The 12847-nt window shown below is 43.1% G+C and overlaps 1 protein-coding gene and 1 long non-coding RNA gene across 5 annotated transcripts in view; one reads left to right on the top strand and one right to left on the bottom strand.

Moving 5' to 3' along the window:
* Positions 1–12847, bottom strand: part of FRMD4A (FERM domain containing 4A) — a 666577-nt gene that overhangs the window by 246736 nt on the left and 406994 nt on the right. The gene's annotated exons all lie outside the window — the stretch shown is intronic.
* Positions 93–10501, top strand: LOC133044687 (uncharacterized). Its single transcript, XR_009690033.1, has 3 exons — positions 93–272; positions 5808–5913; positions 6941–10501. It is a non-coding gene; the product is annotated as an uncharacterized LOC133044687 (long non-coding RNA).

The following is a 12847-nucleotide window of genomic DNA, read 5'->3' on the forward strand; positions in this document are numbered from 1 at the left end:
CCCCTTCAGAGCCCGGGGGAGGAAGACGGCCTGACACGGTCTCTCTTCAAAAAAGAGAAACAGACTGGGAGACTATCCCGACAGAGAACAATAACTCAATTCACATTGTATGTCTAAATGTTTATTGCTTCAGGAGCTCAATTTGCCTTAGACACGTTTTCTTTTCTTTCTTTTTTTCTTCAGGAATTGTCAAAACACGGTTGATGAAATAAAGGGAGAAGCAGACAGGAGCACCCGCTTAGTGAAGGGGGAAAAGCCAGCTTGCCTCAGAGGTAAAATCTTTCTCTAGAACTCACTCTTCTATTGAATTCCCAGGATCCATCCATCCACCGATCCATCCTTCAAGGGAGGGGCTGGTTCCCCATTCACCCTGGTTTGATGGAGACTCTAGTGTACTGGACCATTATTTCCAGGGCACTGGCAGGAGTGAAAACTTACAAACTTTATGTTATAATGAAAAGAAATCTCACATATCCTGTCTTCCAACTGATCTTACCAGACACAGCTTGTGTGTTCTCTAAAGATCTCTGGGAAAGATATTTGACAGCTTGACGTCTGTCAATCAACAGAAGGTATACTGCTGTGTACAGATAATGTTGGAGGGAAAGGTTAACACCTATGATAAAGACTACCCATCTTATTTCAAGCTGTGGTGATCACCATGCTCTTGGGTGGAGGACTTGATTGTCTGAATCTGAGCAATGGGAAGCTGAAAGGGATGTACTTTTGAAGTCCTTGGGGATTGTTCTTAAGCAAAGCCCAGTTCTTTCATGTTGCCACTGAAACCCATCTTCTTGTGTTCTGAAGCCCTTAGGGGAAATATTATTCTTTAGAAGCAGGTTATTTCTGGTGCTTATTTGTTTAAACTGCAACACCTAGCAGGTGGCAATTAAGGAGATGTTCAAAAGTAACATTTCTCTTCCAACTGTTAGTTTGCATTCTTAGAAGAGTCTTGGGGTTCCATCTACATCTACCTCCTGCCTTTCCACTGTGGCCATCGAACTCTCAAGTTTGTCCTGAACTCAAGTTGACCCACAGGCAAAGCCTCTTTCCAGGTTCCCTATCTTACAAAACAGCATCCTTTCCCCTCAGGTAGAGAAGGACCTTTCCTCTCCTTCCTTTCATTCATTTTTCACTGTCAAGATATCACCAAGCCTGTCCTCATAAAGAGCTCTGGAAAGTTCCTTGAGACCAGCACCTTGTCTGATTTGTTCCAGTGCCTCGTGCTGGGTGGTTAATCTTTGTGGCACGAGTAACCCATGCCCCTTGGTCAGTGAGTATCACCTTTCACCGTTGTGTCTCTAGCAGCCTCCTGACTGGATCCCAGTTTTATCTCTCAAACACATTCTCCACGCCACCCAGAGTCATTCTGCTGAAACCCACATCTGATCACAGGACTTCTATGCTTAAACCCATCCAGGTTTCCCTGGCTCTTAGGAATGAAGTCTTCACTTCAGATGCCTGACAAGTCCTGAGCACCAAGCCTTCCTTATCCATCCATCCTTGTCTGTTGCCACCAGACCTCCACCATCACTTTCTCCCCTTGAATTCCATAACCCTATTCCAGGTCCCCTATGTTCCTGGTTCTCGCTCGTCCTGTTATTCCCCCAGCAGCCAGTGACTGTAGAAGCAACTCAGATCATGTCCTATCTCTGCTTACAACCATCTGGGCTTCTCACAGCTCCTGAAGCATCCACCCCATCGTCATCCCATGTTATTCTCCAAATCCCTCGCTATGTTTTGCCACCCAGGCCACTTTTCTGCCCTTGAATGTCTCTTTCCTTTTCTTGGCTTTTGCGTGTCTTGTTTCTCCTGCCCAGAATGCTCACCTCCGCCCCCTCACTGTTTGTATTGCTGGCTCCTTGCCATCCTTCAGGTTTTAGCTCAAGTGCTGCCTCCTAGATAGCCTTCTCTGATAGGCACTTGGGAAGTGACCTCCCCATCTGCTCTTTGTATTATCAGCCTGTTTATTTCCTTCTTAACTATGGTTGGTACTCAAAGCTGCATGTTAAAGGCACAGACTGATGTCAGACTTCCAGACTTGGCTCTTGCCTCTGCCACCTGCTAGCTGTTCAACCTTGGGAAAGTGTCTTAACCTCTCTGTGCCTCAGTTTTCTCAACTATGAAATGGGACTCATAATACTACCAACCTTATTGAGTTGTTGTAAGGATTAAATGAATCAGTATATGTGGAAAAACTTAGAATAGGACCAGGCAATATTAGTGTGTACCTGTGAGGGCCTCTAGTGTTTTATTCTCACTCTGACCCCAAGGCCTGGGTTAGTACCTGATGCAGGCTCTCTTTACCCCCTAAGTGTTTTGTGTTTGGACCCCAAACTGAGAATGGATAAAAATTTAGAAAAGGTAAAACTACATTTGAAGTACTGAGAGAAACTGGCCATGGTTAAAGTAGATTAATGAGATAAAAATTTAAAGTTAAATTATCTGGAGGTTAATGAAAATATGAAAGGAATCTATCTTCTCTTTCATCAGCATTGATCCTTGGAGTTAATGGATGACAGGCTTTGCCAGTCCAAATTCTGTAGTGGTTTGTTTTCTGGAGAGAAGCCAATTCCAAGACTGACAATTCAGGCAGTTTCTTGCAAAGACATAAAGAATCAAAGGACCTTGGCGAAGCGTTGGTCCATCGGCCAGCCCTAACCTGTGGCTGTGATGAAAGAATAGAAAATGTTTCCATCTTAAGCTCAAATGTGATGCTTTTTGAAGCATTAAACTGAAAAAAGAAACATGGAAGGCCAGTTTCTGGACCTATGCCTTTGTGTTTTGCTTTCAGTACTGGGGAAGATTCAGAAGGAAGGAGAAATACTTTCCTTTTGTTCTTCCAGAGAGCAAACAGGATTTTGAGACCTGATAACGTGGGATTCTCATACAGACCTAGGGAGCTTTGTGTTGAAAGGAGTTGAAGTCTCCAGTAGAGGAGAGGTGCTGTCCTCTACTTGCAAATGGGGGATGGAGAAAAGGGTGGAGAAAGGCAGTAGGACCCCAGGAAGAAGAAAGGGGTGCCACCAGCAAATGGAAATTCCCATACTGCATGTCTAGAGAGTGCCTCAAGGGGGCGGTGCTCATCTGCTAGGGTAGCATGAGGACACTGGGTGAAGGTACCCAATTCTAGGAGGTGTGTCGTAGGCACAGCAAAGGATTTTAGGCATGGAATCTTTAGCTTTAAAAATGGACCTCAATGGGACTTCCCTGGTGGTAAAGTGGTTAAGAATCTGCCTTCCAGTGCAGGGGACGCAGGTTTGATCCCTGGTTGGGGAACTAAGATTCCACATACCACTGGGAAACTAAGCTGGCATGCTGCAACTACTGGAGCCCATGTGCCACAACTAGAGAGCCCACACACAAGGAAGATCACGTATGCCGCAACTAAAACCCGACACAACCAAATAAATAAAAGTGATATAAAGTGGAGGCTTCCCTGGTAGCTCAGCTGGTAAAGAATTCGCCTGCAATGCAGGAGACCCCGGTTAAATTCCTGGGTCAGGAAGATCCGCTGGAGAAGGGATAGGTTACCCACTCCAATATTCTTGGACTTCCTGGCGGCTCAGATGGTAAAGAATCCGCCTACAATGTGGGAGACCTGGGTTCGATCCCTGTATTGGGAAGATCCCCTGGAGGAGGGCATGGCAACCCACTCCAGTATTCTTGCCTGGAGAAGCCCATGGACAGAGAAGCCTCGTGGGCTACAATCCATGGGGTCGCAGAGAGTTGGAAACAACTGAGCGACTGAACAACAGCAATATAAAATGGACCTCATGTTCTCAGGTCCTTGAGCATTTCAGTGGCATCCGTGCTGGACCAATGACAAGAGACCTTTTTTATGTCATGAGGTCGAATGTGAGTTGGGGGAGAGGAGAAAATGAATAAATTCCTGCCACCTTGGTGAGGAAGCACATAGATTTAATTGGGCTTAGAGGAGTAAACTAATATGACTTTTTTTTTTTTAATGCCCAAATTTGCAGAACAAAAATTATACACTCTTCACTAATAGAAAGTACATGGTTCTTAACTCTGGGATCTGAAGTCACAGCTTTCCTAACAAGCTCGGGGCAATACATGGAACAGTTAGGAGAAGATGCCTCAGCTTGGATCTTAGCCAGAGTAGCACAGATGGTGGAGAAAGATGGTCCCCACTCTTTCTTTTGTGTATCTGCCCAGCTGAGGACAGACACCAGCGTGGGGTGGATCTGAGTCAGGGCTGCATAATCGTTCTGTAGGAACCTGTAACATGGAGGAGCCCTAGACTCCTGCTCTGAAGGTGCAGTGTGACACTGAACAAGTCTCTTAATTTTTTGGCATCCATTTCTTCACCTTTAAAACTGGCCTGATGGGGACTTCCCTGGTGGTCCAGTGGCTAAGACGCCTCACTCTCGGTGCAGGAAGCCTGGTTTCCATCACTGGTCAGGGAACTAGACTCCACATGCCACAACAAACATCGAAGATCCTGTGTGCCGCAACTAAGACCCAGCACAGCCAAATAAATATGTTTGAAAAACCATTTCTCTCTCTAGCTTTATTAAGACCATGGATTCAATACATATTAAATATTTTCAAAACCATATAACTGACCACAGTTGATAGCTAATATTATTTTGAGTATATACATTCTGTGCCAGGCACCATGCTAAGAACTTTCCAAAACATTCATGAATTTGATCATCACAAGAGTCCTATGAGGTGGAAATTATTTTTCTCTCTTCTACAGATGAAGAACCTGGGGTTTTAAAAGGTGAAATAACAAGCCAAAGGGACTGTGTTCCTCACAGTTAAACCCGGAGTCATCCTTTTGTGACTCTGAGCTCTTTTTCTTCCAAACTTGACCATTACATACTAATACACATGACATATACGGGCAATCTCAGTGAGCAGGGCCATGCGCTTACTTTGATATACACTTTTAATTGTGGATTGAGGGACTTCCCTAGTGGTTCATTGGTTAAGAATCTGCCTGCCAACCTAGGGGACATGGATTCAATCACTGGTTGCCACAGAGCAGCTAACTGGTTGGATCACTTAGTTACTGTAGAGCAACTAAGCATGTGCACCACAACTACTCAAGCCCGCACCCTCTAGAGCCCGTGCCCTGCAACAAGAGAAGCCACTGAAATGAGAAGCCTGTACACCGCAACTAGAGAGTAGCTCCCACTCGTCAAAACTAGAAAAAGGCAACACATGGCAACGAAAAGCCCATTCACCGCAATGAAGACCTAGCACAGAAAAAAAGTTAATAAATTTAATTTTTAAAAGGTATTCATTGAGTCACACTTGGAAGGCATCTAGGAAGAGGGCAGTATGTTGTATTGTTATATTAGTTCCTAACCTGTACCAAATAGACACTGTTTTACATTCCATGTTCTCTAGGTTTCTGGAGAACAAAAGTGGCATGTTTTCTTTCTACACTTTCACCAGATTTTGAAGAGAAAGCAAGACCCCTTTGGGGGCAGGTTAAAGTCCTTGACTGGCTTTAAGTAAACCCGATTATATTTTTATACCCAATCCTTTTTTCTTCTTACTCCCTGGTCAATTAAAGGCCAAGTCTGACCCATTTCAATCAAAAAGAATTATATCTCCTCTCCTGGACTGATAGCTAGCACTTAAGTCCACAGTCCCTGGGGTATACGAAGAAATCATCTAATAGCTGTGTTTTATGTCATTATTTTTTTTTAAATAGCAATGCTATTTTAAAATAGCTATGTTTTATAATCTTGTTATGTTCTCATTACATGAAATTGTTGCTTATTATTTTTTCCTGGTTGGGAATCCTGATTTATATTGCCTCAACTCAGGGCAGTGAAAACCCAGGGCAAGTCTTCGTGAAACAGAGACAAGAATCAATCAAAACATCACAAGCTAATTAATGTCATTTGGAGCGCTGGGAGCAGCTGTATCACAGTGAGTACCATATTATAAAATTGGTGTACATCAGAAGTACACTCAAGGACATAGGTTAACTCTCTCACCAAACCCTTTCTGTTTATTTGCTCTGAAATATGTATTAACAATAGTTAAGTCTTGGCACTTAATGCCAGATATTGCTTATGCACTTTACATACAATAATTCATTTAATCTTTTCAACAACCCTGGGTGGGGGCAGTACTATTATGAACCCCATTTGGAGGGAAGGGAATAAGGCAGAGAGATGGTTTATAACCCACCTCAGATCCAACAGAGGACAAGTAAGCAACAACCAAATATCAAACTTAAGCGGTCTGAGTTCAGAGTTGAGATTATTGACCCTCACTCAACTCACCGTCCAATGGTCAAGTATTAAATTAGGAGGCATTACTTCCCTTATTCCTAATACAGAGTCTATCAACGGGAACTTACTTATTTGTGGGCCCATCACTGCATTATGAAAGGGCATTAAGAGAAATATTTGTAAAATTGAATGGAAAAAATTCTCAGCAAGTATTTCTCTCTCAGTTGAAACTTCTAATAGAGAAGGCTTTTGTGCAGGTGACATCAATTGTCAATCTCTCAAGCAAGCAAGCAAGAAGATTGTGTTGGAACCATGAGCCACTGTGGGGGGAAGGGGCCCAGGATTTAAGAGAACAGAGGCCCAGGGGAGAAAGCAATTCCATTTCCTGGAGTTAAGATAGGGCTGAAAACTGTGATTAAGTGATGACTTGTGATGTGATGACTTTTCTTCTGCCATCAAGTATAGATCAGACCTACCCTAAGTTATAATGGCAAGAATTCACTATAATTCACATCATGAATAAAGTGGGCTCAGTGCAGCAGATTTCTAGGGTTCTGATTCAAACAGAAAGTTGGTTAGGCTGTTTGCTGAGATGGGAATTGGATATGCAAGATTAGAACTAAAAAAGATATATGGGTGGAAAAGGAAAAAGTTTGGCAATGCCTGTACACAGAGGAAGGAAATCCTAAAGGAAATCAATCCTGAATATTCATTTGAAGGACTGATGCTGAAGCTGAAGCTCCAATACTTTGGCCACCTGATGCAAAGAACTGACTCATTGGAAAAGACCCTGATGCTGGGAAAGATTGAAGGCAGGAGGCTAAGGGGATGACAGAGGACGAGATCCTTGGATGGCATCACCGACTCGATGGACATGAGTTTGAGCAAGCTCCGGGAGTTGATGATGGACAGGGAAGCCTGGCATGCTGCAGTCTGGCATGCTGGCATGCTGCAGAGCACTTGGAACTCTGCTCAATGGGGGGCTGCAAAGAGTCAGACACGACTGAGTGACTGAACTGTACACAGAGGGCATTTAAACCTATGGCACTTGATGAGATTGTCCAGAAAAGATACCACAGGGGGGAAAGAGGGCTCAGGATCTAGCTCTCAGGTAGTGGTTCTCAGACTTAAGCCAGCATTGGGATCACCTGGAAGACTTGTCAAAACCAATCCCCTGGGTCTCACCTTCTCCAGCAAACCGCCCTCCCCGCCCCAACCTCACAACAGAGTTTCTACTTCATAGATCTGGGTTGGGGGGGCAAGAATCTGCATTTCTTTTTTTTTTTTTAACTTTTTATTTTGTATTGGGGTATAGCCTGTTAACAATGTTGTGATAGTTTGAGGTGAACAGTGAAGGGACTCAGCCTTCACATATACATGTATCCTTTCTCTCCCAAACTCCCCTCGTATCCAGGCTGCCATACAACATTGAGCAGAGTTCCAGGTGCTATACGGTAGGTCCTTGTTGGTTCTCCATTTTAAGTATAGCAGTGTGTACATGTCCATACCAAACTCCGTAACTATCCCTTCCCCCCTTCCTTCCCCCCGGCAATCATAAGTTTGAGTTATGATTTCTGATCAGTTCCCAGGATGCTGATACTGCTGATCAGCGAGCATCACTCTTCTGCCAACTGTGGCCTTGGCTCTGCTCCAGGCACCCTGGCCTCCCCGCCGCTGTTCTGACCCCTCAAACTCCATCTGTTCCAGGGCCTTTGCGTGGCCCGCTGCCTGGAATGTAGCTTCCCAGATATCAGTGCAATCAAGTCCAAACCTTTTTCAGGTCCCTGCTCAAATGTCACCTTCTTAAAGAGACTTTCTGACCATCTTTTTTTTTTTTTCCCTAGTAATGAGACATGGAAGCAAGTTTTCTTTCTTTTTCATAGTGGTCATTCAGTTTTTCAAATGCCAAACTCACTATGATCTATGACCATCTTTCTTAAGAAAGTAACTCCTCTCACTCACTCTCCTGCTTCTGCTTTTCACCCTCATCCGTCCCTGTTTTGTTTTGTTTTTTCTCTAGGTTGCCCTTATCACCTTCTAACAGACTATATGACTTATTTACTTGTGTGTTTTGTTCATTATCAGTCCCTCCCAGGAGAGGAGGGATTATGTCTTTCTTTCTTTTTTTTTTTGGCTGACTCTCTCAAGCCTAGAACTGTCTGTGGCACATATCAAATGTTCAATAAATATTCATTAAAGGATTAATTTAATGAAGGAATAAAGATTCTTGCCTGTAGAATTGTAGTTTTAAGAATTTAATTCTGGGACTTCCCTGGCAGTCCAGTGGTTAAGACTTTGCTTTCCAATGCAGGGGGTGCAGGTTTGATCCCTGATCAGGGAACTAAGATCCTGCATGCCTCCTGGTCAAAAAACCAAAACGTGAAACAGAAGCAATATTATAACAAATTCAATGAAGACTTTAAAAATGGTCCATATCAAAAAGAACCTTTAAGAAAAGAATTTAATTCCAATGGAAATTCTTTATAACTGGTTTCTTCCATATCAAAAAGGAAATATGATCATGTTGTTCCATTCTGAGAGAAAAAAAAAAATCTCTTCTCATACCTGGGGGTGAAGTCAAAGATCATTGATATATTCACCAGTAGGCACTGGCTGGGCTGGGACATGACAGGAAACACACTCTGAGGTAGTTCCCATCCTGTTGCCTACCTAGTTAACAACACTCTCTTGCTCTATGACAAGCACCTGGTTAACAACACTCTCTTGCTCTATACTAGCCTATGCATATCTCTACCCACTTTAACTGTAACCATTTCTGCATTTGTCTGCATGCCTCACTCAGGATTTCCTCCAAGGTAGGAATCATGGTGGTGCTTATTTTTTGTTTTTATTTTATATGAAATCCTCCAACTTTGTTCATCTGTATACAGTATATTTAATGTTGCTTTATCACTGTTTTTTGGCTAAGCATTATGATCATTATCCAGTAGATTTTTGAAGTGAATCCATTCAGCTAATAAAAAACAGAAGAAGCATCTGTGATGGTAGGAAACAGCATTTGATCAGTGTTTATATGCAATTCCCTATAATTGTTTTAATAAAAGTGGCCTAAATTATAGTCAATCTGAAGCTATAAATGAGCTCTGTCGCTCATAAATGAGCCAGGGCAAGTTGTGCACTGTGTATGCACTGTTGGCAGTGTGGAACTTCTGCACTGCGTTCTGAAGATGCCTAAAAGCATTCATGGAGGCCTACTGAAAACACTTAATAATCCTGCAGCTGTAAATTCTATCTTGAAATGGATATTTTTCCATCCCTCCTCTCAGTCTCTACTTAGTAAACTCTAAACCATTTTGATGTTGACTTTCCAAAACACAGGGTTCTTCCTTGGTTTATATTCTTTTATATTCTTCTTTAATGGGGTCTTGGGAAGACCCTTAAGGGTGCTTTCTTGGATTCCACCCTCTTTCTCACTCTATCAAAAGTGCAAAATAAGGAAATAAACACTGTGGTCTGAAGAGCTGCTCTCAGGCAGAGCTGAGGATGTGAAAGTCACTCAGTCATGTCCAACTCTTTGTGAGCTCATGAACTAAACAGTCCATGGAATACTCCAGGCCAGAATAGTGGAGTGTATAGCCATTCCCTTCTCCAGGGGATCTTCCCAACCCAGGGATCAAATCCAGGTCTTCCACATTGCAGGCAGATTCTTTACCAGCTGAGCTACCAGGGGAGCCTGAGGTAAGGATCCTTGAGGGAAATTTTGGTCTTGAGTTCTCAGTAGAAGAGTGGATACAGCAGAGAGAAAGTAAAGTACCTTTAGAATCCTCAGATGATGCCTTCTGTGCTATTTGCAAAGAAAATTCCCTTGGAAATGGTTATAACCTAAACTGGGATCAGACAATAAAAATAATAATGGCTATTATTTATTGAATGGCACCAGGAACATTATGTGAATCATCTTTAATTCCTGCAGCAACACTGTAAGTAGGTGTTGAGTCCAGCCCCAAGGCCACAGGTGGGAGGCCTTGCCCCAAGACCACAGAAGTGGAGCCCAGAACCAAGGCCACCTCTGAAAGTGTCTGAGCCTTGGTAACTGTTGCCAAAAGCCCTCTTGACCATTGCCAGCAGGCTTCCTGACCCCAAACTAGGCAAAAATGCCCACCCCAGTAGTCACTCTATGGCACCCTAACCAATCACCTACTACAAACCTTCCAGCAGGAATTTTCTTTGTCTTGAGGTTATAAAAATTGGTTATTAACCCACAAAAAATGGTTGACTCTCCTTGGTCTGTCAGGAGGTTGACCCACTGCACTCTCAGTGCCCACATTATTTCTGCTGTTTGTTCTTAATAAACTCACTCCCTTATGAAATGCTGTGTGTCTGGAAATTCTTTTCCAATCTGTGCTTGGACTGCCTCAACAGTAGGTATTATCAATTTCCATTATATAGATCCAGAAAATGAGGCCCAGAAATATTAAGTAACTTGCTGAAAGTTCATACCCAGAAAGAGGCAGATTTGAATCCAGGCATCCTTGAATGCAAGGTCAAGTGGACCTTAGGAAGCATCACTACGAACAAAGCTAGTGGAGGTGATGGAATTCCAGTTGAGCTATTTCAAATCCTAAAAGATGATGCTGTGAAAGTGCTTCACTCAATATGCTAGCAAATTTGGAAAACTCAACAGTGGCCACGGGACTGGAAAAGGTCAGTTTTCATTCCAATCCCAAAGAAAGGCAATGCCAGAGAATGCTCAAACTGCTGTACAATTGCACTCATCTCACACACTAGCAAAATGATGCTCAACATTCTCCATGCCAGGCTTCAACAGTATGTGAGCCATGAACTCCAGATGCTCAAGCTGGATTTAGAAAAGGCAGAGGAAACAGCGATCAAATTGCCAACATCTGCTGGATCATTGAAAAAGCTAGGGAGTTCCAGAAAAATATCTGCTTTATTGACTATGCCAAAGCCTTTGACTGTGTGGATCACAACTGTGGAAAATTCTGAAAGAGATGGGAATACCAGACCAACTGACCTACCTCCTGAGAAATCTGTATGCAGGTGAAGAAGCAACAGTTAGAACTGGATGTGGAACAACAGACTGGTTCCAAATCAGGAAAGGAATACATCAAGGCTATATATTGTCTCCCTGTTTATTTAACTTATATGCAGTGTACATCATGAGAAATGCTGGGCTGGAGGAAGCACAAGCTGGAATCAAGATTGCTGGGAGAAATATCAATAACCTCAGATATGCAGATGACACCACCCTTATGGCAGAAAGTGAAGAACTAAAGAGCCTCTTGATGAAAGTGAAAGAGGAGAGTGAAAAAGTTGGCTTAAAACTCAATATTCAGAAAACTAAGATCATGGCATCTGGTTCTATCATGGCAAAAAGGTGGGGAAACAATGGAAACAGTAAAAGAGCTTATTTTGGGGGGCTCCAAAATCACTGCAGATGGTGTCTGAAGCCATGAAGTTAAAAGACGCTTGCTCCTTGGAAGAAAAGCTATGACCAACCCAGACAACATGTTAAAAAGCAGAGACAGTACTCTGCCAACAAAGGTCTGTCTAGTCAAGGCTATGGTTTTTCCAGTAGTCATGTACAGATGTGAGAGTTAGACAATAAAGAAAGCTGAGCGCTTTTGAGAATTGATGCTTTTGAACTGTGGTGTTGGAGAAGGCTCTTGAGAGTCCCTTGGACTGCAAGGAGATCCAACCAGTCAATCCTAAAGGAAGTCAGTCTTGAATATTTATTGGAAGGACTGATGCTGAAGCTGAAGCTCCAATACTTTGGCCACCTGATGTGAAGAACTGATTCATTGGAAAAGACCCTGATGCTGGGCAAGATTGAAGGCGGGAGAAGACGCGGACGACAGAGGATGAGATGGTTGGATGGCATCACCGACTCACTAGACATGAGTTTGAGTAAGCTCCAGGAGTTGGTGATGGACAGGGAAGCCTGGCGTGCTGCAGACCATGGGGTTGCAAAGAGTTGGACACGACTGAGCGACTGAACTGAACTGAACTGAACTGAACTGATGGCAAATAACATAATTTTTTTTCAACACAATATAGGAATGTTCTTACTGTGCCCAACAGCCACTGGAACCAGTAAATAATCATATACACAGCTGGGCACCACCTGTGACAGACAGCTGTATCACACCATTTGGCCCTGTGCCTGCACCAGTAGCCACTGCATCACTTATCAAGAATGCTCTACTTTTAAGCCTCTGGGAGTTTCATGGCAAAAATCTAGTAGTTTTAAAATTTGTCTTTTTAAGAAAATTTTAAGAAAAGCAAAAGTGTCTCTGAAATTTGACTTTTAAAAAGAATAGCTTCCTGAGCTTATCTTTTCCCTCAGCCAGAGTAAACTGCTGGCTGAAATTTTCAAACTCAGAGATGAATTGTTAGTTTCTTTCATGGAATGCAAATAAAAACACACAAACAACTGCCCCCCCCCGCCCCACCCTAACCCAACACTACAGCCTTTAAAGGGAACCCTAGTACACTGTTGGTGGGAATGTAAATTGGTGCAGCCATCCTGTCCCTCCACTCATGAAGCTGCCATTCTAGTGGAGGAGGCAGGCAATAAACAAATAAGTGAGTAAGTACATAGTTTATGAGATGGGAATGGCTGTGGCCAGAAGGGAGGTATACCA

Source organism: Dama dama, chromosome 23, assembly GCF_033118175.1.
Source record: "Dama dama isolate Ldn47 chromosome 23, ASM3311817v1, whole genome shotgun sequence".
NCBI classification, from domain to species: Eukaryota; Metazoa; Chordata; class Mammalia; order Artiodactyla; family Cervidae; genus Dama; species Dama dama.